The sequence below is a fragment of the Narcine bancroftii genome, chromosome 7 (genome assembly GCF_036971445.1).
Source record: "Narcine bancroftii isolate sNarBan1 chromosome 7, sNarBan1.hap1, whole genome shotgun sequence".
Lineage (NCBI taxonomy): Eukaryota > Metazoa > Chordata > Chondrichthyes > Torpediniformes > Narcinidae > Narcine > Narcine bancroftii.
In genome coordinates this window covers 12,661,853-12,689,762 of record NC_091475.1, presented here as the reverse complement: position 1 = coordinate 12,689,762, position 27,910 = coordinate 12,661,853, and the positions used below count along the sequence as shown (strand labels likewise).

The 27,910-nt window shown below is 42.9% G+C and overlaps 1 protein-coding gene across 1 annotated transcript in view; it reads right to left on the bottom strand.

The window, feature by feature from the left end:
• Positions 1-27,910, bottom strand: part of LOC138739957 (cell adhesion molecule DSCAM) — a 454,986-nt gene that overhangs the window by 330,746 nt on the left and 96,330 nt on the right. The gene's annotated exons all lie outside the window — the stretch shown is intronic.

The window sequence follows — 27,910 nt, the reverse complement described above, 5'->3', positions numbered from 1 at the left end:
CCTTTTCTCTCCCATTCTCTAAAGGAAAGGTTATCTATTGTGAAAGGGATTAGTTGATTTTGCGTCAATAATAATTTTGGTAGTTGATAATTTGTTTTTTTCCTTTCTATGTGAATCTTTTTCCAAATGTTAAGCAGATGGTGCAGTATCATACCAAAAAATCCAGAGATCTTTCTTCTATGTAATATAAGTAAAGAACTTGGCCTCGATTTGGATGGAGCACAAAAACGATTTATTATGATAGCCCGAGCTGTAGCAAAAAATTGTATTATGTCAACCTGGAAATCAGAAGATAGCCTGAGAATACAGCAATGGTACATAGAAATGAATAAATGTATTCCATTGGAAAAAATAACATATAATTTAAGAAATAACATCACAGTATTCAAACAAATTTGGGAACCGTACATGGAACACAACAGAGAAGTCCTACCGCGGACCTCCACCCCCTAAAATGACAGAAGGAGAAGAAGACGAAATGAACTGACCCAGTATGTAAAAGTAGATGACACAAATTTCTTGTTTATTTTCATTGTGTGATGACATTGTTTAATGGATTTAATGTATCATGTAGGTTGAACGTTGAGTGGGTGAGGAGTGGGGGTGAAGGAGGGAGGGAAGGGAGAAAATGACACTGTGTATATTCAAGAGGGAAATGTTTGTGTATTTTGGTCAATATGGTTCATAGTGTGAAAAATAATTTTTTTTTAAAAAAGTCTGTACTGCAGACACAGGCAACATGTGCCATTGCAGAGCCACTGTTCAGGGTTCGAATCCAAAACATTCTGTAAAGAGTTTTGGACATCTGTGCGAAGACAAAGGAGAAAAGTTTAAGAGAAACATCAGGGGTAGGTTTTTGTACATAGAGGGTTGTGGGTTCCTGAAATGCATTGCCAGGGGTGGTAACAATAGGAGAATTTAAGAGACTCTCAGACAAGCACAAGGATGAAAGAAAAATAGAGGGTTTTGAGGTAGGGAGTGTTTCGTGGGTTTTTTTGGTAGGTATATATAGGTCAGCACAACATCGTGGGCCTGTATTATGCTGTCCTATAGGCACTGCAGATCCTGTTGAGTTTCTCCAACACTTTTGTGTTCAAACTCATTAGTGCCTGCTATTGCACGTTAATCAGTCATTACTGAGTGGGAAATGCGGGCCAATTGGTGGAAGCATAGAAACCCTCTCCTATGTGCCTCGTGACAGAACACAGAGGAAAATAGGCAAGTCCAGGCCTGATCTATGAGCTGGTGGGTCAGAAAGACTGGGGTGAGGAGAGAAGTCAGATAGAGATTGGGTGGGTGGGATGGGTGACAGGGATGAGACTCAGATATTCATCAGCAAGTGTTGGCAAGTTAGAGGTGGGGCTTGGTGAGGTGGAGGTCTCTGATCTGTATTTGGGGTGTTGGGTGGACAGGTGGCTTGTTTTGGCCACCAGAATTAAATTAGGGGCAGGGGTGGGATGGTATGTGTGGTCATGTGATCAATTGGTTGCGTGGTTGCCAGCTGAGGAAAGTCTCAGGAAGGGTGGAGAGAGTCACAGAATCATCCCTGAATGGGAAGTGGGTAAGTGTTGCCACAGCATATATGCTTGAGAGAATGATCTCAGCTCTATGGCCATAGGAGACGATAATGGGAATACCTCCAGATCTACAGAGCAAGCAGTGTGATGGCCGGCTGGTTGTATTGTGAGGGAGCAGTGTCAGAAGAGATCACCATGAACCAATTTCTCCCTGCGACACTGGGAATGATGTCATCATTTTAGTGATCATATTTTTCTGAGAAAATAGCTTATCCGGACTTTCGAAGGTAGAAAGTGCCTGGTCCAATCTCCACGGTACCATGATTGGTTTTGGAAATGAGCAGTCATTTTCCATTCTGGAAAACATCCAATATTAATGTGTGCAGTGCTTTGAAAAGCCATCAAATTTCTGGGCAGTCATTCCCAAAGGTCTCCACCTTGACGTTCTCTTCTACCTTGCTGTTGGAAATGGTAATGCTCAAAGCAGCAAAGATTAATGTGTGAGGCTTTGGTTCTGCATGAACAGATTCTTCTTAAAAGTGACTGATTTGCTTAAGAATCGGAACATCAGTCATTTGGGGGGTGGACTCCAGGGGGTTAAACATACAGCAAGAACGTACAATATCTAACTCACAATGACTTCAACTAAAAAACTGAAAAAGGAACTCAGCTATCGAGTATACCAAGAGGAACCAAAGAACTTTTAAAATAGGCCAAAAGCTGCAGGCGATCAACGATCTGGTTTCTTCAGCTTATGGTCGGCTGTGCACAAGAGAAGGAACAATTTTGTTTGCACAAAATCATGTTTGCTCGGAGATCTAAATGCTCAAATCATCACACTGAAGTGAACCCCATTCATCAGATTTTAAAAGTGTTAATTAAAACCAGAACTTCCCCATCAACACACTGGTAAAATATTGAACAGGATAGATGATCTTCCCTTGAGGGTACAATAATAATGATGAGTTCATTGTCATACAGATGAGTACAAGGTAAATTTCCTGAAATTCTTACTTGGTACTTTGTATAAAGAAAATACTCGAATAGTATACCTTAAATTACCCTCCAGAAAGAGATCATTTCTGTCCGGTTACATCACTGTCTGGTACAGAGGTGCTAACGTTCAGGATGAGAAAAAACTCCAGAGGGTTGTTAACTCGGCCTGCAGCATTACAGCCACCAACTTCACTCCATCGAGGACATCTACCTGAGGCGGTGTCTTAAAAAAGCAGCCTCTATCCTCAAGGACCCTCTTCACTCTGCTACCATCAGGGGGAAAGGTAGCAAGGGGAGGGTCAAGAGTCATTGAGGGGGGGAAAAACTGTTCTTTAACCTAGAAGTGCTGGTCTTCAGGTTCCTGTGCCTTCATCCTGAAGGCAGAAGATGGATCAATTCACTGAGGTAAAAGTGAGAAGGAGACGATGGTAGCAAAAGGACAAAAGTGGTACAATCAAAGAGAGAGGGTGAAGTAAATCAAATTGTCGCAGGAATAAAAGCAATCTCCTGATGGAATTCAACGGGGGGGGGCCATGGAAATTATTGCCATTTTGAGCTGAAATCCTTCATGGAGAGACTTGACAGATGAAAATTTTGTATTGTTACAATGGTGGAGCCAGGCAAACTTTAGCAGTTTATAAGTTAGGTGAGGGTAGGATTGATTCCCTGTCAAAATGGGAACAGACTTCTCCAAGTGATCAAATTCTGCTTAAGGCCATAGACTCGTAGAAGGATACAGAACAGAACTAGGCCCTGTGGCCCTCTTACTCCACACTGACCATCAACCACCCATTTACACCTATCCTACATTGATCCCCTGTTTTAAAAATTCTCCATTCATTCTCATCAACGCTCCCTGGATTCCACCATTCACCTACATTCTGGGGACAACTTGCAGTGGCCAATTAATCGACCAACCAGCATGTCCTTAGGATGAGAGAGAAACCCCGCACGGTCACAGTGACGCCAACTCTACTCATTGAGCCATAATGGAGCCCATTTGTCCTTACTTAAAGAGAACTGTACACATGGTTGGAATTGTAAAGAAACTGTGGACAAGGATGATGATCGGCATAGTTGGTGGTAAGCTTTGTGTGATGTCACCGTGGGTTCCATTCAGCATCAGAATGAGAGATATGTAGGCATATTGAAAGCACGTTTACAGATAAAAGGTAAAATATGAAAGGTCATTTAGTGCATAGAAATTTGTGAAATTTTTATTATGTCTTTATTATGCTTGGAGTTTCTTGTAAAACTCTATGACATATTATTTGTGGTAATTGTATTAATGCTATTTCATTTATAATATTTGCCTAGTCTTAAATCTGCATGAAATAGTTCAGTAAGCACCGGCAAATGTTACTCCATATACCCTATGTTCTGGCAAAACTCAGAGAACAGACATAAAAGATAATTAACTGGAAGACTATTTTTTTTTAAAATGGAGATGCACGAGGTTGCAGTGGAAACTTCGGCTCCTTACAACAGTGGAATTCCCTACCGAAAACCGAGAGCACTGTCTCATTGGGTTTTCCTTGCACGATTGGAGAAAATAAAGTTGAACATATCCAAGATCTACATTGTAGAATTTTCTCCCTGCACAACGGAACTCTCTACTATAGTGTTTCTCAACCTTTTTCTTTTCACTCACATACCACTTTATGTATTTCCTATGCCATCGGTACTCTGTGATTAGTAAGGGATTGCTTAAGGTGGTATGTGAGTGGGAAGAAAGAGTTTGAAAACCACTGTTTTAATCGTACCTCATTAACTCGTTATGTGCATGGTTTCATAACTCCAAAGAAAATGGGCCAATGACAATTTATCTCAAGCAAAATATTTCAGTAACAATTGGGTCCGCAGTAGTGATTCTCAACCTTCCCTTCCCACCCACATACCACCTTAAGCAATCCCTTACTAATCACAGAGCACTGATAGCATAGGGATTACTTCAAGTGGTAGGTGAATGGAAAAAAAAGGTTGAGAACCACAGCTCTACCCTCTTTAGATGGTCCATAATAACTGTTTCCAATAACTCTTTATGTAATTTGGAGTCAAATTTTATTGGATTACACTTGTAAAACCTTTTGGGATATTTTACAAGGAGTAAGTGGTTATATAAATGAAGGTTATTCATATCTATTGTGGATAACGAGGTCTGTTACCTCGTAATCCACATGATCCAATATGATGATTGTGGATGTGAGCAGCCTGCAAATTCATTGGTTTGCAAACTCATAACAAATGATTTTATTTCTCATATATCATAATTTCCCATGAAAATTTCTCTATTCTCATATGTAGATATCTTTTCACATCATGCTTTGATTGCCAGCCCATTGAACCCTAGTGACAAGAGGTGAATGAATTACTGTGACATTTAGATGGACATTATCGTCCCAAGACAGACAATGCATCCTTTCTTCTTGGCCAGAGTGCAAAATGGCCTCACAAATTTCCTTCCCCTTAACTCAAAAGATGTGCATTAATTTTCAACCTCGTTTTTATCAGAATGCTTGGAGCTCGTTGCTACAGGGAAGGTGCTTAAAAACATCATCCACAATGTAATTATAGCTTTGAGCATAGCTCCCCTACAGAGCTCTGGTGTTCCACTCGGAGTAGAGACCTTCTTAGATAGCCTGTTCTTTCCTGTTACAAGGCACAGTTCTGTATGATATATTCTTCCTTAACTTGCAAATTTTAGGTTTCTAAAATACAATTTTTGAACATAAATTGATTCAACTCCTTGACAACACTTGCCTCTCAAGCAGACGGCCGACACAAGGGACTTTTGAAGATAACTTTAGATAGATGCTCCAGAGCTGTACCAAAAGATATTTGTACTGTCAGAGGCGTCAAGTTTCAGATAAAACATTGAACCAAGTCCCTGTTTGCCTTTTCATATGAATTTAAAGATCTCAGTTCCCTGGTCAATATTCACCACTTAATCAACATTATTGGGGTAGACTGCTGTGCTCAAATTGGAAGCCACAACCCCGAAATAGCAACAGTAAATGCACTGCAAATATTATTTATTGAATGTAAAGCATTTTGCAAAGTACTGCAATGGGGACAGGCTGTACATGAATGCAAGTCATTCCATATTCTAAATTATTACAAGACAACAAATTCTGATGGTCGCAAACACATTGAAACACCACAGTAACAGAATACATGAATATAAATCTTTCATTCCATCTCTCTTTCAATACTTGACCATTGTTCAGTGGTCCCAGGTTTTACCTCAGGTCAGGAATTGGCTGGATCTGGTGATACTGATGATACAAGCCTCAAGCATAGAGATGTTCAGCACAATTTAAATCAGTGGTTCTCAACCTTTTTCTTTCCACTCATACCACTTTAAGTATTCCCTTTGCCATTGGTGCTCTGTGGATTGCTTAAGGTGGGATGTGGGTGGGAAGGGAAGGCTGAGAATCACTGCTCTGGACCCATTTGTTACTGAAATATTTCGCTTGAGAAAAATTGTCATTGGTCCATTTCCTTTGGAGTTATGAAACCATGCACATAACGAGTCAATGAGGTACAATTAAAACAGTGGTTTTCAAACTTTTTCTTTCCACCCACATACCACCGTAAGCAATCACAGAGCACCTATGGCATAGGGATTACTTAAAATGGTATGTGAGTCGAAAGAAAAAGGTTGAGAACCAATGATTTAGATGGAAGATGCATCTCTCACCTTGAAATCTTCCTGAGAGACCCAGACTGAAATCCATGTTCTAGAGTCTAGAATTATCTCTTTTAAGGTGCACCATCCACCAGTCATGCAAGGCAAAACAGGCTACGCTTTTACGGGCTATCTTTCAGAATCCCAAATTGGCACCATGTAACAATTTATTTTCAAAAAGCGCCCACTATTGCAGTGGAGGAAAGCAAGCTCAGAAAACTGCAATAGTGGGATAATAATCAGATGGAGTATAAACTTCTTTGAAATAACGGGACAGGACCTTATACCTACACCTGTAATCCCAATCAATTTTCTATCTGAGAATGGATGCTTCCAACAACATAGACTTTCCTCTCTGCTAGGTTTGGGTGCGAACCTCATTTCAACAGGAAGGATCCAAGATAAAGGAAGGAAGATCACGCAAATAATCCGTTTATCATACCAGAAGAGCAACATTTAGTACAGTAATATTATTTTTGTGACAGCGACATTTTCCCAGATGAAATGAGGAGTCTGCAAATTCATTGGATTGGAAATTCATAACAATTATTTATTTCTCACTGGTTCCAAACTCCATTAATATTAACTTCAAATATACCAGCATTAATATCAATTTGCAACTTAATTCTGCAGTTTGTCACGCAATTGGATCCTCTCTGAAGGGAGTGCTCTGGGACTGAGTGTTAGTCGCATTGTCCAGAAAAGTTGACAATTCACTTGGGTGGAAGGTGAACACAATTATACGCTCGAGGGATTTATCATTTAACTTTACGCATCACGTTCCATAAGGTACTTGCAACACAAGCTAGACACTCCGTAAGATGTGGTGAGCTTGCACATGGGTTATCATACAAGTTAAATGAGTTATTTTGATTTCACGGGGTCACGTAAAACTTGGCCATTTATCAGATGTTAAACTGTGGCCCTGACTAGACTTACAGTCCTCGAGGAATCAGATCCCATGGCATCATTTCAAAGAATCGGGGTCCTGGCTAATAGTTGTCGCTCGACCAACTTCACAGATAAAGCAGATTATTCGATCATTATTCCCAGTGCTGTTTTTTTAAATCTTTCAGACACTGTTGCTTTTAACTCCAATACCCTGTTGCCATTTTCCTCAAAACTCATTTCTTTCCCTCTGCCAGCTTTAGCATTCCAAGGAGAACCCATGGAAGATGCAACCCAATCCTTTTTGTCCAATAACCACCTGCCTGCAACTTCAGCTGCAGCTTCCGTCGATAGAGAGATTTTAACATAGTAAAAATATTTTCAAAAAATAATGAGAGGTTGACATCTTGGTGATCAGAGGGGGGGGGGTTGGGGGGTGGGGGGGGAGACACACCTGGATATCCTTGTAAAGAAGACATTGAAAGCCAGTACGGCAAGTGGAATGTTGGCCCTTATTTCAAGAGTACTTTAGTACAAAAAAGGCCTTACTAAAATTAGATAGGTCCTGGTAAGACTGTACTTGGAATATTGTCTATCATTTTAACCTTTTCTAAACAAGACAATATTAGAAATAAATGATGAGTTTATTTTCATATATGGAAGTACAGGAAACAAAAGCACCAACATTCTTACTTGCTGTACCCAAACAGTTAGATAAGATGCACCAATTACATTGGTATAAATTGCTATCATGTGCCAAGAGAGAAAAAAAGAGATAGAAAAGCATTATTCATTTGAAGTTAGTGCAAGAAAAAGAAATGTAATGCTTCAGTTGTGAGGCAGGGTACGTAATGAAAATTTACCAGGTTGAGATTTGGAAGGGGGATTTGACTGAACGGATTCTCAAAAGGGGCCCTATATCAAAAGCCATATTTTCTTTTCACCTCATGTAACATAAATATTTTTTGTGCTTTTATATATGTAGAGAGTAGGAGAGAAATATGGAAGAAACTAACTAAACTTGACTGCTTCACAGAGAAAGAAAGTGGCCCATAAACTTTGAGCAGAGTCCTAAGGGGGTCACAGCCAAAAGAAAGGTTGAGAATGATGGACTGATTGATGGTTTAGGCCGGTCATTCCCAAAATGGGAGGTGCTATCCACCGGGGGCGGTGGAAAGATCCAGGGGGTCGGTGAGGAAAAAGGGGGCATGCCACATCGTAGCCCTTGGCCACTAGCGTCTCTCTGAGGGAAGCCAGAGAGAGTCTGCACCACTCCATGGAGGCGGCCACCATTGACAGGACACGCTTGGTCACCATGGGGCCCTCCGCTCCCTTGTGGCTCCGCTGCCTCTTGCTCCTGGTTGCCTTGTCCGCTTGCTGCCCCCCTCCACCAGGATTGCCAACTTCTTCAACCCTAGGGTTCTCGGTCATGATGAGTCCCTCTCTCTATCTGTCTCCTCCTCCCTGTCTCTTCCCACTGCTGCAGCTGAAAGCGGTGGGAACTGGAAGAGCAAGAGAGCCCTTTATACCCAGGAAGCGGACGGAAAGGAGAAACCCTTCCACCATCCCATCCTCGTACCTTGGCTGCCCAACTCATTTTGTGTTTCTCACCTCTGCTAAACCCCTGGACACCGGCAAACCCACCCTCCCCAACCCACCAAACCTGTTGCATGCTGACCCGTCGACTGCAGATCATCGAAATTCCTTGGTGTCTCCACCCGCATTTGTCCAAACTCGCTCCAATCTCTGTCCAGTCCAAAAACTCTTTGGGTGCCTTAATGTTTTACCCATTTCTAGGCAGAAAGTGGGCATTGTACTTGATGCTTGTGAAATACTTACACTGGTTTATAGTGTTAGATTAGCTGTTGTTTTAAATTTGCTGTAGATCTAATACCAAGAAAGAACTGTGTGTTCGTTGTATGTGTTCGTGTGTGTGTGTGTGTTCATATGTGTGTTCGTTGTATGTGTTCATGTGTGTGTTTGTTGTGTGTGTTCATTGTGTGTGTGCGTGATCGTGTGTGTGTTCATTGTGTGTGTGTGTGTGTGTGTGTGTGTGTGTGTGTCGGGGGGGGGGGGGTGGGGAGAGCCAAGGGGGCAGCAGGTGGGTCATCAAAAATCAGGAGTTGCAATCTCAAGGTAAAAGGCCAACTCTTCAGAACTGAAATATCTTCAGGCTGAGAATAGTGAATTTTGAGAACTCTTGACCAGAAAGGCCATCCACAAAGATACTGAGGGAACTCAGCAGATCACGCAGCATCTGAAGGAAGCAAAAGGCCTCTCTCCAGCAGTTGTGGATACTGTACTAGACCCCAGCATTTGCAGATTTCTTGTTTAACTGTCTGGAAAGATTGTAGGGTCTCACTTGCTACAGAGCATCAGAAACGGAGAGAACACACCCCCCCCCACCCCGCCAAATTGAGACAGAGAAGCGGAAGACCCCAGTTGAGAAGGACCCTACAGGAGAAGTAAAGGTAAATGCACAATTATTGTGGCTAAAGGACTCATGCAGGCCACGGGTGACTTGCAGTCAGTGGACCCAATGGGCTGCGGGCTGCTGGAGACAGGCTCATGCAAACCAGGTATCGGAGCTGAGTTTTGAGAGGGTGCTGAGGGCAAGAAGGGCTCTCCTGATCGTTCTGGAGGTTGGATCTGGAGCTTGGATTATCGATGGGTAGAGTCTGTGCAGCTGCAGGGGTGGTGGGGGCACTGGAGACTAGTCTACAGATAGTTGGTGACTCTGGAAGAACTCTGTTTTGCTCCTCTTTCTCCCTTACTGTTAGAGATGCCAGAGAATGCTAATGGCCACTCCTTGTCTGCCTTACAGCAGGCAGAAGACAATTTTGTGTAAATATTACATGTTTCATACTATTTCATAACAATAAAGGAATCTTCAATTCTAATCTTGAATTTGCTGTACTATATTCAAGGCAAAGACAAACAGGCCTTTTGGTCAGGTAAATTAATATTTTAAGGTTAGCACAGGATGGCTACAGTGAGACAGCAGATCAGCCATGATCTAATTCAATGGAGGAATAGGCAAGATAGGCCGAATGACGGACTCCTGTATCTCTTCCTCGTCTTCACTGGAGCATCACCAAACAAAGCACTGGCCACGACCCTTGGTTGAAGAGATACAATTTAAAGAGTAACATTGAGGAGGAAAGTGCAACAGAGAGGCGGCTTTGTCAGGAATTTCAAAACTGAAGATCATGGCAATTTAATTTTGCAACCTTTCAAAAGAGGAGTACTGTTAAAATCATTTTGCATTTCACATCACACATGAAGCACTGGGGGAAGGCAGATGAATCACGAAAGCCAAAGGAGGTACTGGAATTTCCAGAAAATAACATATCTACAGGAAGGGAAGACTGCAAGAACTGCCCGTAATTCTGACTCTCGAAAGATTGCCAATTGTCCATGTGGGCATCCATAATGAACAACTCGGTTAAAAGAAATTAGAAATAAATGCATTCTTTGTCAAATGTAACAAAGAATGAATGATCACAGTTGCCATTGTCCAATTTTCTCTATTGACTCTGATCCTGCAGGCAAACAAATATTAATGATTGCACATTCAACCGTCGAATTAGTGCCTTCAAGAAAAATCTTATTATTCCTTCCCTTTTGTTAAAGTGACCATGAAGTGTGGCCTGTGTGGATTTTGAGACAAGTTTTCCCCTTGTACAGCTGAACCTAATTGCAGTATTTATTTCATCCAAGAGTTTGCATTGTTATCTGCCGAAAGCTGGCAGCGACCTGAATGATGGTTTATTACTCAAAAGGTCAGAAGTCACATCCACCCATTAGTTGCAAACAATAGGCTCACAGACTTGTATCCTTTATGCACATCCAAATACATCCAACACTTACAGACGGAAGGTACTGTTGGAATCAGATGTGGTGCAAAAAGAAGCAATCTTGGTTATGGTGTTCATGGAATGTAAAAGATTCCTTGAGATAAATCTTTGTACCTTGTGGTGCGCTGAGGTAGCAGCGAGCAAGCACAAAACTCGAAAGACTGTACAACAGACTCTATTCCAGTAAAAGTCTGAACACCAGTTCATGCCTGTGTTTGACAGCCAGCCGGGTGGAGTCAGCCCCTTAGATGGTCTTCCTGCAGGTACAGAGATCGCCCCCTGCAGTAGGGTGATGGTCGTATCCACCACATACCTATACACAAAAAAATTCTCTCTCCCTCTGTAAACTCCCCATAGTTTGTACTTGACACATGAACAAAATAAAGGGTGGAAAGTTTAGGGGAGACATCAGGGGTAAGTTTATTTTTTTACCCAGACAGTTGTGGGTGCCTGGAATGCCTTGCCAGTGATGATGGTGGAGGCCAGAACATGACAGGTATTTAAGAGACTGTTAAGTGCATGGATGAAAGAAAAATAAAGGGCTATGAAGTAGAGAGGGCTTAGGTTTTCTTCTGGTAGGTATATATAGGTCAGCACAACATCATGGGCCGAAGGGCTGTACTGTGCTCTCAGGTTCTATACTCAAAAGTGCTGGAGAAACTTAGAAGGTCTTTCAGCATCCATAGGAGGGAAATATATATTACCAGGGTTTCTTTGCCTCCAATGGCCGCTGCAGAACCTGCTGAGTTTCTCCAGCGCGTTTGTGTTCAAACTCACTAATGCTTGCTACTGCACATTAATCAGTGCACTGTTGAGTGGGAAATGCGGGCCACCTGGTGGAAGTGTAGTGTCACCCAAAATTCAAGGCATTGGCTTAAAACTGGGGGAACCCTCTCCTACGTGCCTCATGACAGAACACAAAGGAAAATAGGCCAGTCCAGGCCTGATCTCTGGGCTGCTGGTTGAAGGAGGACTCAGGCCTGAATCTTAAAGACCTGCTGAGTCCCTCCACATTTTGGTGTGCTTTTAACTACACTCACAGTCTCTGCAAACTTTTGTGTTTCACTCTGGTAGGACAGGGGTGAGGAGGATGACAGGTAAAGATTGGGTGGGTGGCAGGGATATTGAATTCCCCACTACTCTTTGAGATTGCTGTTTATCTCTAATTCTAGCACCATCTCATCATCATTAACAATCCTGCCCTCAGCTGTTCAACCTTTGGTTACCCTCTTAAATCTTTGAACCTCTCTGGCTTTAAGGTTTTTCCAAAGGCTTGCCTCACTAACTGCAAGTTCTAGGTCAACTAATCTCATCATTTCTCAAATTTTATCTCATAACGTTCCCATGATGTGATTTTTTTTTGAGATAGAAGGTTGAGGATCCCAGAGATTTAGTCGTGTAATCTGGACGAGTACCAGAGGCCAACTTTGAGAAAGATGAATCTTTTCAGATCCAAGGCAACCACAACCTCTCTCCCACATGAACGAACATTTGAAAGTAAAAGAAAAATGGTTCCTCGCTGAAACCTGTTGACAGTGGGTTCTCAACCTTTTTTTGATCTAAGGCCTACCTACTTTCCAGCCTAACATACTGTGGCCCATTAGTGGCAATGACTGAGCAATATTTTCAAGTCAAAGGCAGCTCTTTAAGAAACACATCTTTGTCTAATTTAACATTCTAGAGACCCACAGGGAAACGCCAGAGAATCTCTGGGATGCATCACCACCAGCCTTTGGGAGGTTGTTGGAAAGAAATGACTCTCATATATCAATGACTTCACTCTAAAGACACTCTGCAGAGATTTCTGAGGTGCTGAGAGGCTGAGAAAGAAGCGAATGGAAACCTGAATTTCTCTCTATTTCTCTGAACACAGGACAGGCCTTTTGGCCCATAATGATGTGGTGGCTTGCAGTATATAAACCAATTCCATCTCAAAACTAGAGTTTTGATGTGACCATTCAATAAATCGACACAGTGACAAGAAGATTGAAATTACTTTTGTTGTGTTTTGTGATATTCTTTTGTAGATTCCTCACTTCAGTTGGAGATAGGATTGTCAGGTCAAACCTCAAAGAGAAATTGAGGTCAGGTGCTGGCCAACTGGATCTCAACCCTGGAATACCCTATGTTGAAATTACCTTCACTGAAAGGGAACAATGGTTCAAGAAGACATCTCACCACCACCTACGTCAGCAGACATGAACAATAAACTAACATGGCCTTGGAGATGATGGACAAATTAATCAAAGAATTAAAAATACGCTGGATTTTCATTTTCTGTGAATAATATTTCCTCCTTCAAGACAAGTCATGTAAAGTCAAGCGTCCTCTGGTTCTCAGTGCAAAACATGCACACACACAACTGGACAGAACACACATTCAGACATACATACGCAGGACAAGTATTTACACACACACAAATCAATATATACATTTTGTTTCGTAAATATGAGCATCTCACGTGGTTAGTTTGAGCAGTTTCCTTGACCATTCAGCAGTCTCACTACCCGTAGGAAGAAGCGGATTCTCAGCCTGGCTGGCTCTCATAATCCTGTATCCCTTTCCTGATGGGACCAGATGAAAGATTCTTTTTGTGGAGTAGAAGGGTCCTCTTCAGACTCCGATCCCTGTAGATCATGTTGATGGTGGGGGAGGTGGGGGTGGGGGGGGAGGGAGACTCCAGTGATCCTCCCTGCCATTCTTATGGTCCTGCGGATTGACTTCCAATCCATTTCTTTGCAGCAACGTGCCACAATAATTCCTTCCCTTCTTGATATTTTTTTTCTCTCTATGAAAACTCAATTCTACCTTCCTCTTTAATCTCCAAGAATTAAAAGTAAAATTATAATCAGAGAACCAGGAAAAGGCTTCGATTTTCATTCAGTACCTTAATTAAACAGCAATTGTTCGCATTGGGCTTTGAAAATGGATGGTGGTGATTTTGCACAAATTTCAAGCGGGGATGTTGCACTGATTAGATCCACGTGAGAGCTACAGCTGATTGCAAATAGCCCTGCCAGCGAAGCTTGAACTTAGAAGCATTCCCCTGAGTATAAAGCCCTCCAAAAGGTAGTGGGCACAGCCCAGGACAACACAGGTAAAACCCTACCCACCATCGAGAACATCTACAGGGAATGCTGCCATCGGAGAGCAGCGGCAATCGACAAGGATCCACCCCACCTAGTGTGCACTCCATTCTCGCTGCTGCCATCAGGAAAGAGGTCCAGGTGCCACAAGACTCGCACCCCCAGGTTCAGGAACAGCTGCTTCCCCTCCACCATCAGACTCCTCAACGACAAACTCAATCAGGGACTTATTTTTTGCACTTTATTGATTTCTTTTTCCAGGTTGTTGGACTGATCTGTTGAAAATAAAATAAAAACTGCAGACACTGAAGGTCTGAAATAAAAACAGACAATGCTGGAAATTCTCACCTTTTTTAAAAAAAAGGTCATCTTCCCCTTGTGTTTTTCCTTATATATATATCTCGCTTCCATATTCTTTATGTCTCCTCCTATTTTGAATATAACGTTCCTTATTAGGTTTTGATGTAGAATATGGACATTGAGCCAGACCTATGTGGTAATTACCATTTGAGCAATGTAACATTCTTCTCTATATGATGAAAGCAAGCCAATTCCTACTCCATATCACTGTAAAGCTTTGGATAAATGTTATTCCCCAAGTTCCGAGTCAATTTGGATTTCTTGAAGGAATGAAGATTTATATTATCAGGTTAAGCAGTTCAGTGCAGTTTAATTTATTTATTTATGTTCCTCCTTTCTAATTCCTCATCCATATGCTGAGGGAGATTAACACACATCAGTTAAGGCTGCCTGAATGAGACCTATGGTAATTACTCTAGATGGCTGTCATTCAGCCTCTGAGATTTAAATCCTCTGCATCGATTTAGGTCTGGCTCATGAAGGCAATATATCTGGTTTTATTAAGAAGCCAATTCCATTGGAGATTTTTATTTTACAAAAAAAAGGCTCAATGCATCACTATTGAGGGCTTTGGGTCTTTGCTTTCATAGAAAAGAATTCACGGCATGGTTGGTATAGTGGTTAGAGCAAAGCCTTTACAATGCCAGTGATCAGGACCTGACCGGGGTTCAAGTCCCTCCCCTGTCTTTAAGGAGTTTATGCATTCTTCCCTGCGTGGGCTCCGACTTCCTCCCACTGTTCGAAATGTACTGGTTATTTGGGGTAAATTGGGCAGCATGGACTCATGGTTACCGTGCTGTATACCTAAATAATTAAAAAAAAGGAAGAATTATTTGGTTCCCTTCAATTGTGCATATTATATCACTTGTAGAAAACAGAGAACACAATAGGAATATCAGAATTGTAGATTAAATTATGAAATTCACATTGTGAATCTAAATTGCAGGCCAAGTAATGGGGACTGTGATGGGATGGAGGAAGGGCTCCCACGCGTTATTTCCCATGGAGGTAATAACAACAATTTTATTCCACTTTGCATCATGGGAAATCCCATAGGATTATGGAATGCTTCCCCTATACCGTGCCAATCTACTTGTTCAAGTGTACTCTGGCCAAAGGTGACGCTGACGCGAGTTACAAACTTAGTTAAAAACTGCTAATACAAACCAAAGGAACATAGAACATTACAGCACAAATACAGGCCCTTTGGCCCTTAATATGTTTCTATCAAAAAATACTAAAATTGTGATGCTCTATTTTGTTTTCATCCATGTGCCTGATTAAGTGTCTCTTAAATGCCCCTAATGTTTCAGACTCCATCACCACCTTTGGCAAGGCATGCCAGGCACCTACAACCCTCTGTAATAAATCTATCCCTGATGTCTAACCTAAACTTTCCACCATTCTTGTGTTTTCTATTCCTGGCCTGGGAAAAGGTTGCTGGCTGTCCATCTTATCTAGGCCTCTCAGAATCTCACAGACCTCTATTAAGGCTCCTCTCACCCTTCTGTGGCCCAAAGAGAAAAGACTTAGTTCCTCATAAGACTTATTTTCCATTCAGGCAACATCCAGGAAGTTGTGGTGAAAACATAGATCCTTCAAAGAGAAATTAATAGATTAAGTGATTGTGTATGGGCAAGAGTTGGCAGATGGAGTATATGAGAAAGCAAATCATTATTTAAATGGAGAAGACTAAAAAGGGATCTGAGATTCCTTGTTTATCAAGCAAAGCACACAGGTCAGATGAGCACTTCGAAAATCTACCAGATTTTTGTGCGTTATAGAAAGTGACATGGGGAAGGAAGTTTTGATGTAATTTTACATGGCCCTGGTCAGACACGGTGTACGGCACTCAACATTGTCTTTGAACAGAAGGCTACACAGTGAATTTTCAATTGGTTGCTTGCTGGGATAACAACGTTGTTGTACAAAGAAGATTGAACAGTTGGGGCCTGTGGTCACTAGCCGGTGGAAGTATAAGAGCTAAATTTATTGAAACATCCACATTTTTACAAGATTTTCAGGGTGACACTGTTCTTCCAAGTTATGGTTAACTAGAACCAGAGGCCATTGTGTCAGAATAAGGAGGCGTTTCATGAATCTTTGGAAATCTCCTCCGTAGATCTGCAGACATAGTCTCATTGAATGAATTGAAGGTAGGAATTGACAGACCTTTGAGCTACAAAGGAGTCAAAGGGTCCCAGGTGAGTGTGAAGAAAAAGTTGAAGATGAAACTCGATCAGATGAGCCATGATAATAATTGAAAGTTAGAGTAGGCTTGAGGAGTCAATAGTTCTACCCTTATTCATGTTTCTTATGCACTTCTGAAGTAAACAGGGTGGACATATAATCGGTCAGTTTGTTGACAGTCATATTAGGTTAAAAGTGGTGTGAAACACAAAGTCTGTAGACGCTATGATTGTAGGAAACCACACAAGGAACTCAGCAGGTCTCTCAGCGTTCGTAGGAGATAAAGAAAGATGACTAACATTTTGGGCCTGAGCCCTTCGTCAAGGTTTGAGTTAAAAAAGTAGTCAGGCCTCGGAATTAAAAGGCTGGGGAGAAGGAAAGGTTAAAAACGGCTGCATCCTGGATAGATGCTCACTTATTCTCATTATGGAAATATGACAATTTGAAGAATTTGATTCTTAGTGGAGAGTAAAGGACATGTATCACCAGCAGTTAACAACAGGGCAGAGTTCGAGTACACACAGGCACAACGCATACCCTCACACACACTCAAGAAGCTTCATATAGACATGGAGCAATTAGAAGGAGTACTGAGAGTCCATCTAGTTCAGTGGTTTTCAAACTGCCCCCTCCCCCGAACTCACATTCCACCTTGAGCAATCCCTATGCCTTAAGTGCTCTGTGGTTAGTCAGGAATTGCTTAAAGTGGTATGTGAATGGGAAGGGAAGGTTGTGAATTGCTGCTCTAGACTCAGTTGAAATATTTTGCTTGAGAAAAATTGTCATTGGCCCAGTTCCTTTGGAGTTGTGAAACCGTGCACATAACGAATCAATTAGGTACAATTAAAACAGTGGTTTTCAACCTTCCCTTCCCACTCACATCCCACTGTAACCACTTCCTTACTAATCACAGAGCACTTATGGCATAGGGAATACTTAAAATGGAATGGGAGTTTAGGGGGCAGTTTGAAAACCACAGATCTGGTTCATGATCTATGTTTCTTCTTGCATGTTCCAGTGAGTTTTCAATTCGACTATGGCACAACAAAATAGCGAAGGGTAGGACCACAGGTAAACAAGAAAACTGGAGGAACTCAGTGGGTCCGGTCGCCATTATACCCAATGAAGACCATGGATAGTCCACGTTTCAGTCTGAAATGTTGAATGCCTACTGCCTTCCATGGATGCTGTCTGACCCGCTGAGTCCCTTCATTTGTGGGCTGCTAAAGAGGTCCTCTTAATCTTGCTACAGGTACCGCATATCTGGGCAGGACTCCATTCCCTCCTCGTCGAACTAATTGCGTTAATTGTTCATATCAGTGTTGCGTTCTCCATAAAATGAACAGCAGGTAACAGTGCTTCTGGCACACCTCGAATGGCCTTGTATCAATCCTGTCTGTGTGGAGATTGTACCATACCACGCATATTTCCGCGGGTGCTCCTTTCCCTTCCCACATACTAAAGATGTATTTGTAGATTAGTTGGCTGCCGTAATTTACTTCTAGCAAAGATGGCTGCCGGAAGAATGCAAAGAAGCAAGTGGTCAGCTGGGACTGTGCTGAGAGCTGGCATAGAATAGACTGAATGGACTCCTTCCATATTGTAAGGAGCATGTATGGATCTTAGAGGCAGAACAAAAGGCACTGGTGCAATTGTGTGGCGCCGTCATGGCTATTAGGTGAGGACTGATTTCCAGAGCCATCCTTCTCCAGTTATAGTATCCAAAGACTTCATTTTTTTTTCCAAAAGGCTCAAGACTTCCTGTAACATTGCATGTCTGGTTGCATACAGAAATAGCATTTCTCTGTATTTTACACACCTGCTACCAGCCAGTCTTGGAGCTGCCTCTGGAGAGCTGGCTGAAGCGCGCGGTGAAGGACCTGTCAAAGTCACTGAGATAATGGGGTGGGTGTACGAAAGCTGACATCATGAAATAAGTGGATACAGAGGCAGGAAAGCATTCCATTAAGGAACGAATCATCCCATTTTGTTCCACTCCATTTGGCAGCTCCACTGCGGAGTTTCTTCGAGGGTTGCCCACCCTGAAGAGGTCCTCCTCCTCTCTTCGTGGGGTATACTGCGAGAGCTTCTCTCATCGCTCCCCATCTTCAACTCCCTGCTGCTGCCAAGTTCTACGACTATGTACTCACCCAGAGCCACCGGTGCTCTCCATCGAACAGGCTGGGAGGTCGCCTTGTTGAGCACCTTGGCTCTGTCTGCTGCAGTAGTCTGGATGTCCCAGTGGCCACCCTTGCTGACATGTCTGTCCATGGTCTCATGCACTGCCAGACTGACACCACCCACGAGGTGTGGAACAACACTTCATCTTGAGTCTAGGCACCCTCCAACCTGATGGCATTAACATCGACCTCTCCGGTTTCCATTAACCCACTCCCCCCCATCTTTTTCCCTCTTTCTCCTTCCCTCTTCCCTTTTCCCTCTGTCTCCTTTCACCATAATCAATTCTCACTGTTCCAATTAAAACATCTCTTGGTCTGCACCCCTCCATCTCATATTCTTCGCCCATTCTTTCCTCAGCCTTTAATTCAGATCCTGTGTTTCTTCACTCATAACTTGAGGAAGGCCTCAGACCCAAATCATCAGTAATGTATCTTTACCTCCTATGAACGTTGCGAGACCAGCTGAGCTCCTCCTGCACTTTTGTGTTTTGACATGGCTTTCATGTCCACCTCTAGGTTTTTGGACTGTCAGCCTTGTGCTCCATCCCCTGCCCCTTCTCCCTCTACCTTTTTTATTCAGGCGCCTGCCGGCTTTTTGCTCATACCTCGACAAAGGGCTCAGGTCCACAATGCTGGTTGCATTACTTTGCATCCTGTCAACACAGTGGGACCTGCTGAGTTTCACCAGCACTTTTGTGCATTTACTAGCATTCATTGTCATCAGTGGAAATGTTGCAGCCAAATGAACAACCAGAATGGATGAGTCCTGAGCTGAGGCATTAGCTCAGGGAACAGCACCCTCCGCGATGACTCAAAGGGTGATGGGACTGCAGCTAGCTCTTCAATACAGTGCTGAGGGTGAGTTGTGCTGCCAGCTGAGACATTAAATAAGACTTTAACAAATTACAGAAGACCATTTCCATCCAGCATACAGTATCTTTGACCCACTATCAACAAGAAGGAGGTACAGGAACATCAAATTCAGGACTTCTAGGCTGGAAAATAGCTTCTTCCCACAGGCTCTAAGATTGATGAACAATTCAACTGAATGAATATTCCGAAAATATGTATACAGTATAAGTTTATTTAAATTAGATAGCACGTATAAACTTTATACATGTGATTATGTGCTCCCGTAGGTGTGTGTCTGTGTCCATGCATGTGTGTGTATGATCTGTGGCTGTGTGCACGTGTGCGCACACGCACTGTGGTCAGAGAAATGCTGTTCTGTCATTCCGTATATGAACAGTCAGATGATAATGAACTTGAACTTGAGTCATTCGTCCTGCCCTCCTGATTGGATCCAAATCTCCATTGGACTGCATCAAAGAAGTGAGGAGAATTCTCCCCGGTGTAATGAACATTTCCTCTTATTCAGCACGACTAATGATGATCAATGGATCATTTTTTACCTTGCTGTCAGCTGAACCTTGCTCTATTGGTTGAAACATCTTCTTCCCTCCTTTCTACAAACAAAAATTTCAAATTGTCCTGGGGTTATAAAAGCAAGCATTTACATTTAGTTCCCCTCAGTGAGAATCTTTGTCACACACATTTCTCAGCATATTATCAGATAAAGTCTGCAGGATGGTTAGGGAAAGGGCAGCACGTCAAAAGTGTAGTGGTTACTGCAGTGCTGTCAATCAGGACCAGGGTTCGAATCCCACCCTGCCTGTAGGGATTTCTCCCCATGTCTCCTCTGGATGCTCTGGTTTTCTCCCACTATTCGAAACATACTGGGAGTTGAAGGTTAATTGGGCGGCACGGGCTCACGGGCTGAAAATGCCTGCTGACATGCTGTATGTCTAAATTTTGAATTTAATTTTAAAATTTGTGGGGAAATTGGGGTGGCAGAAGAGGAGTTCAGAGGGCTGAGTGGTGATGCAGGTTTCAGTTGCAAAGCACCGGCAGCTTAACCGTTAATCACACTAATCAACTGAAAGAGAAGCAGAGCTTAAACTTATAGCAGATGAGAAAAATTATTCTAGGCCAAGGTCAGCGCGAATGGTAATGATTGGAATCAATGATTACAAAGAGAACATTATTTAAAGTGGCATTTCTCAACTTCGATGAAAGCACGGAGGCAATACAACTGGAATCAAAGCATCTAGCAGGCACTCAATACTTGGTGATGAGCAAGGACTGTGCTAACCAATTATACATGGGGGCAATTGATTGCCCTAATCGCTGTTGGTCTCAATCAAGCGATGTGACATTAAATGAAGAATTCAATAATTTTATCATTTTGTTTTATTTATTTTTCTTGTTTACCCCAGGCACCGATTCACATCACGACCTTCCACTAACTCTTCTTGATGCAAAACAAAATGGTGAATATCATCAATCTATTTCCACATTGACGTTATTATAGATGGTAATAACAACAACTTACAATCATATAGCTCCACGTCTGTAATGTATGCAAGAGCTTAGAAGAATGGGGAAAGATTGGATAGAGGTATTTAAGGGGGGGGGGAGATAGACAGAGTAAATGGAGATAGGCTTTTCCCACTGAGGATAGGCGAGATACAAATCAGAGGACATGGGCTAATGGTGAAAGGGGCCAAGTTTAGGCGGAACATGAAGGGGAACTTCTTCACACAGAGAGGGGGGGGAGTGTGGAACGAGCTACCAGCTGAAGTGGTGAATGCGGGCTCAATTTTAACATTTAAGAAGTATTTGGACTGGTACATGGATGGGAGGGGTATGGAGGGCTATGGACTGTGTGCAGGTAAGTCAGGCAAGGCAAAAAAAAATGGTTTGGCACAGACTAGAAGGGCCGAAGGGGTCTGTTTCTGTGTTCTAATATTCTATGGTGCTATGATATAATCCATTAGCCAAGAAGGTTAACAGGAACATTCCCAGTCAAATGAGAAGACACAGAAGATATTGAGTTGAGGTAGCAAAAACTTATTCAAAGGTTATCATTGGAATAATGGAGAGCCAGAGGGAGTTAAGGAGAGAATTACAGAGTATAGAGACCTGGTGGTCCAAGACCTAACCACTACTGGTGGATCTGTTTGAAGGAGAAACTGGGTTCAGAAGACCTTAGATATTATGGAGGTTTCTAGGCCTGGAGAAAGCTATATTCACAAGAAGGGCAAGGTCATGGATATGATTTGAAAAGAAGGATACTCCCTGTGTCTCCGTAGGTTTCCTCCCACCCTTCAAGATATATGGAGGTTGTAGGTCAATTGGGGTACTTGGGCAGCACGGGCTCGTGGGCCAGAAGTGCCTGCTTACGATGCTGTATGTTTAAATTTTTTAAAAAGTATATTAAAATCAAAATGTCACCAACATGGAGCCAGATGGGGATTCATTGGGAAAGAAGGCCAAATATGAGTTAAGACATGGACAGCAGTTTCAGGTGGCCATCGGAAGAGATTGGAGAGTAATAAACAGTGGGTTCTGTTAATCAGAAATTGTAGGGGAGCGAAGCTCAAAAATCTACAGATGCGTCCATAGGAGGTAAAGATATAAAACCAATGTTTTGGGCCTGAGCACTTCTTCAAGGTGTGAGCAAGGCGCTTGAATTAGGGAGAAGGAAAGAAAGGACAAGAGATGAGGCACAGGCTAACAGGCAAAAGGTGATAATTGGACACGGATATGAGGGCAGGAGAGGAAAGGTGAGGATTGATCAGGGGAGGGGTGGCTCTGTGAATGCAGAGCTAGATAAAGGAGACACTAATAGGTCCTTTCAAATTGCCTTGTAAAATGGGGTTAACCGAGCAATTTACTAAGTTGAAGACCCAGGTACAGGGCTATTTGAAAGGGCCAAACCGGGCAAGCCTGGTTAAAATCCACCCGGGTCCCAGACCTACCTCGGAGCTGGTCAGGGAACCCAGTAAAACTTACCTGAATATCTTCCTCTGCCTATATTATAGGGGGGAAATGGCTCACTCGGTTACTCTGGAACCTTAAGCAGAAAGGGAGCAGAAAGAAGACAGAGATCAGGGGATTCCATGTCATCGCAGGGGCAGGACGCCCCCCCCCCCCTTAAATTGTCTAGTTGGTGATTTAACAGGTAGTTAGGCTGCTATTTGAAAGGTGCAAGAGGCGCACACGACCCACTCATCTCACTGGGTCCTAGGAGGGCTACCCAGGCTCTGCAATTTGAAAGAGAGAAAAGGGAAGAGAGACAATATAGAGAGAAACAGCTGTCAGAAACTGGGAAGACTGGAGCCAACATACTCCTGAGAGATGCAGCTTCCCCCCTTTCAGCAACCCAGGACGCTGTCTGAATGGAATCAGTAGGTCTTTCCATTCCCCATGCAGGCTTCCACTGGGTGCTCTAGTTTGCTCCCACGTCTCAAAGGCAAGGGGGTTGATGGGTTCATTTGGCCACAATAAATTGCCCTGAGTGACGGCGTGAGTGGGAGAATGTTGGAAGGAGTGGATGGGAATGTGGGGTGAATAAAATGGCAATGGAGCAGGACCAGTATTACTGGAGAGGTGGTTAACCAGGAGAATCAAGGGGACTTCAGCCAGCCATCTATCAGTTTCTGGAAGTCTAAGATATAAACTGAAGTAAATGCCACTGACTTTAAAAACATCTACATTCTACCCATGTCTGACTTCACTGGCAGGTAATCAATGATATCAAATCTGTTTTACCAGAATATTCTAAATCATGGAGAACTCTTGGGAGGCAGCAAGTATAGATTCAGCTCTTAATACAGGAGTAGGTTCATGTGTGTACTGCATGAATAAAGTGTGATTAAACCTCTACATACACAACAGCAGCATGCGTTCAGCTGGGTGGTCAATCTCTGTCATATCGCCGATACAAAGCTCTCAAAACAATGATGTTATGAAATAACTGAAGAAAGGCAGCATTTCACCTGTTGAAGAGGGAAATGGCAGCTGGACATTTCAGATACTATCATCAGATATTGTCATGTAATAAAAACGAAATGTCATATTATGCAAAATTGCTTTTAATCTGCCATAAGGCAGACAAAGATTCGTCAGCATTGCCCGGCATCTGATCGAATTGCAGCACCCTTGCATTGCAAGCAATCGAGTGTTGAGCCCCTAACCATACATATTTGTCAACAGAATAACTTCACTGCTCTCTTCATGTGAGCTGACTTAATGATGAACTTGTGCTTTTCAATATTCTGGTGTCAAATAAATTGGGCCAGAATTTACAGTCAAAGTAACAATGAGGCTAGCGTGGCTGGAAATTATTTATGGGAAAACGATGCAGAACCTTCTTGTGAGAGATGGATTCTCAGTTGGATGCTGATATCTGAAAAGTTGCTGCCTCAGTCACACCCTTCTTCAAACAAAAAAAAACGGCATTGTCTGACGCTCAGCTCGTGCCCGCTCTGCAATACGAATAAAGCTGCCACCTATAATTAGGGCTATTAATTAGAAGCACGCGAGTGCCCTTTTAACCATTATAAATGTAAATGATTGCCGATCTATCACTTTGGCACTAAAAATTAACTGTGATAAGTGTGAAGGCTCATTCATTCAGTTGGTAATTTCTTTTGAGATTTAAAATGATGCTGGAATCTCATTCCTCTCCTTTGTCTTTTTTTCTCCATTTTTTTGCATTTATTTCTCTTTCTGTTCCTGATTTAACATTGTATACACCCAAGTCCTTCATTATGGTGTCAAACTAGAAAGTCTGCAGACGCTGGGAGGGTGGTGCTGGTCGATTGGAAGTAGAAGGAACCAACGTTTCAGGCCTGAGGCCTTCATCAAGGTATGAGCAAAAAGCTGGCAGGCACCAGACTTAAAAAGATGGGGGCGGGGGAGGAGAGGAGCTTTAATTCTCTTCTACCCTCTTACCCATATCCACCAATGTCCTTTTACCTATTAGCTTACACTCCTCCCCCTGCCATTTCTCTCTCAGCCACCCCCCCCCCCCAACCCCTTATTCAGGTACCTGCCTGCTTTTTGCTTACCCCTTGGCCTTGGTTACCCCTTTATGTCCTACAAATGTCATGTGATCTGCTGAGTTTCTCTGTCACTCTCCATTATGATGAAAGGCTGCCAGTGCGAAACCTTAACCCGTTACCCTCTCCACAGACCCTGTCTGACCTGCTGAACATTTCCCTACTTTGCTGTTTTCATTTCGAATTTCCAGCTTCCTCAGAATTTTCCTGATGTATTCCCTGTGCTTTTTGGAGGATTTTTACCCCAGTCAAATCTCATTGTTTAAGCCAATAACATATTCACTCTGGTCCCAGAGATCTTGTCCTCCTGTTCAACTCACAGAAGCTCAGTGGGCAACATTGTTTTGAGCAGAACTCAAGAAAAATCTAACCCATTGCTTTCTTGAACAATAAGAACCAACGAAATGGAAGTAGGAATAGGCCTTACAGCCCCCATATGCCTGCTCCACTATTCAATAAGATCAGGGCTGATCTTCTACCCTGTCCGTTTTACCAATGTGCCCTCAGGTTATTGATTCCATTAGTGCCCAAAGATTTACCAATCGCGGTGTCTACCATGTCCAGGAGGAAAACTGCGGACAAAAAAGTGGAAAATATTAAGGAAGAATTCTAGGCCTTCCAATCTCAGCAATAGAATACAGAGTGTCCAAAGCTATGGAAATCTATGAAGATTAAAACTGAACTTGAACAAGAGGTCAGAACATCAGTCTAAATTCAACAGAAATGGGCTTTTATCATGTCAATCATGTTTGAAGTCGAGAGAGTGGAGACAACAGAGTTTCTCAGAGTCGACTTAACCATGGACCTATCCTGGACACACAACATCTACTCACTTCCTGAGAAGGCTAAAGCAGGCAAGGCCACTATCCTGTCAACTTTCTGCAGTAATTCCGTCGAGAGCGTCCTGGCCGGCTGCTTCACAGGGCGGTACGGTTGTTGCACAGCATCAGATCACAGGACCCTAAGAGCGGCAGAGAGCATCACTGGGGCTCTACCCCTCCCACCTCCCCACCATCCATGCGATTTACCGGGATCATTGTTTGAAGTGGGCTCACAATATTAGGGAGGACCCCTACTGCCCCACACGTAGCATCTTCCAGCAACTCCCGTCTGGGAAAAGATTCAGAAGTATCAGAGGTACATCCACCAGGCTTGAGGTACAGCTTCTTCCAATGGGCAGTGAGACAGCTGAAACCACTCTCCGTGACTCTAGCCTTTATTTATAATGTTCATATATATAGTGTGTATGTATCATTTCTCTGTATGTATGTTATTTGTGTTTTGCACCATGGACCAGAGAATGCTGTTTTGCCCAGTTGTCCTGGTACAATTGCCCTTACAAATAAACTAGAACAAAACATCCCTTAAATCAGACTTTTTTTTTCCTGTCGTCTGCAGATAAAATTCTGGCACAGGAAGATTTAATAACTAGGCTTAGCTTTTTACTTACTCCTTTATTGTCCTCAAGAATTTTTGTGAGAGAATCGTTGCTCGGCTGCCTCAGTCGCAGAGCTGCTGCTCGGTCCGGGGAATGCAACATGGCAGCACCTGATATGGGAGAGGTGGATCTCTGAACCAAAGGTACGCAGAATCTTCTGAGTTCTCTTACAGCACAGAACAGGCCCTTCAACCCATACTTTGTTCCAACATATACAACCTACTCCAAACTATCTAATTGGTATCCTTTTGAATATCCCTATTTCACCAGCCTCCACCACCATCCCTGGCAATATATTCCAGGCACCCATCACTCAGTGTTAAAAACTTACCTCTGACGTCTCCACCGATGTCCTCTGGTATTTGCTATTGTCAACCCAGGAAAAAGATGTTGGCTGTCCATCCCATCTAAGCCCCTCATAGACCTCTACTAAGTCACTTCCCATCCTTCTTCACTCCAAAGAGAAAAGCCCCAGCTCCGTCAACCCTGCCTCATATGACATGTTCTCCAATCCAGACAATAACCTGGTAAATCTCCTCCGAACCCTCTTCAGGCAGCGTAGTTCGCAACTATTGCAGTGCCAGCAATCCAGATTCGAATCTTATGTTCAAAAGAGAGTTAGATAAGACTCTAGTGGGTAAAGGAGTTAAGGGTTATGGGGATAAGGCTGGAAAGGGGTACTAATGGTAAGGATCAGGCATAATCTGTAAAATGGCGGTGCTGGCTCGACGGGCCGAAGGGCCTACTCCAGCTCCTATTATCTATTATCTTGTCTATTATCTAGCACTGTTTTTTTGTCAGTGCATTTTCCTCAGAATTGCATGGGTTTAATCTAGGCACTATGGTTCCCTCCATCCCTCCAAAAACGTATGGGAATTTTTGGTTAATTGGTGTATTTGGGCGTCACGGTCTCAGGGGCTGGAAGGACCTGTTACCATGCAATATCTCTAAAATAAAATAATAAGAATAAATCCTTCCTTTCTTGAACTCAATTCTCTGAGAGTGCGGCCACCCTTTCACAGACTGCTTCCTTCAGGTTCAGCAGTTCGTACTACTACTTCCCCAAGCTTGGATCAAGATATCTATTCCATATTAAAGCACATAAAAACAAGGAGCTTCACTGAGCGCCTCAGCTCTTTCTGTCACAATAGCATGGATCTCCTAGTGGCTACTCATTTCAGTTCCCACCCCATTCATTTGCCGATGTGTCGGTCAATGGTCTCATGCACTGCCAGTATGAGACCACCTGCAAATTGGAGGAACAACAACATTTTAGTCGAGGCACCCTCCAACCAGATGGCATTAACATTGACTTCTCCGGTTTCTGTTACTCCTCCCATCTTTCCCTTCGCAATGTCTCCTTTCCTTTCTCTCCTTGCACAGGGCTAAAAACAGCCCCCCTCCATGGCCTCTTATCACATCCATTTAATACCTTTTGTCTGTTGTCTCTGTACTTCTCCCCCTCCCATTCTTCCCTTTTCACCAGGTTTTTAATACAAGGTCCTGCCTGCTTTTCATTCATACCTTGAGGAAGGGCTCAGGCTCGAAACATCGGTGATATATCCTCACCTCCTAAGGACACTGCGAGACCTGCTGAGTTCCTCCAGCATTTCTGTATATTACTTTTTCATATTAAAACATCATTCAGTTATACTTGAAGTGAGCGAGCTATCTAATGCGTATAAGCGTGTTTATCTGGAAATTCATCTTTAATTAGACCAGTGGTTCTCAACTTTCTTCTTTCCACCCACTTTAAGTAATCCCTATGCCATTGGTGCTCTGTGATTAGTAAGGCATTGTGGGT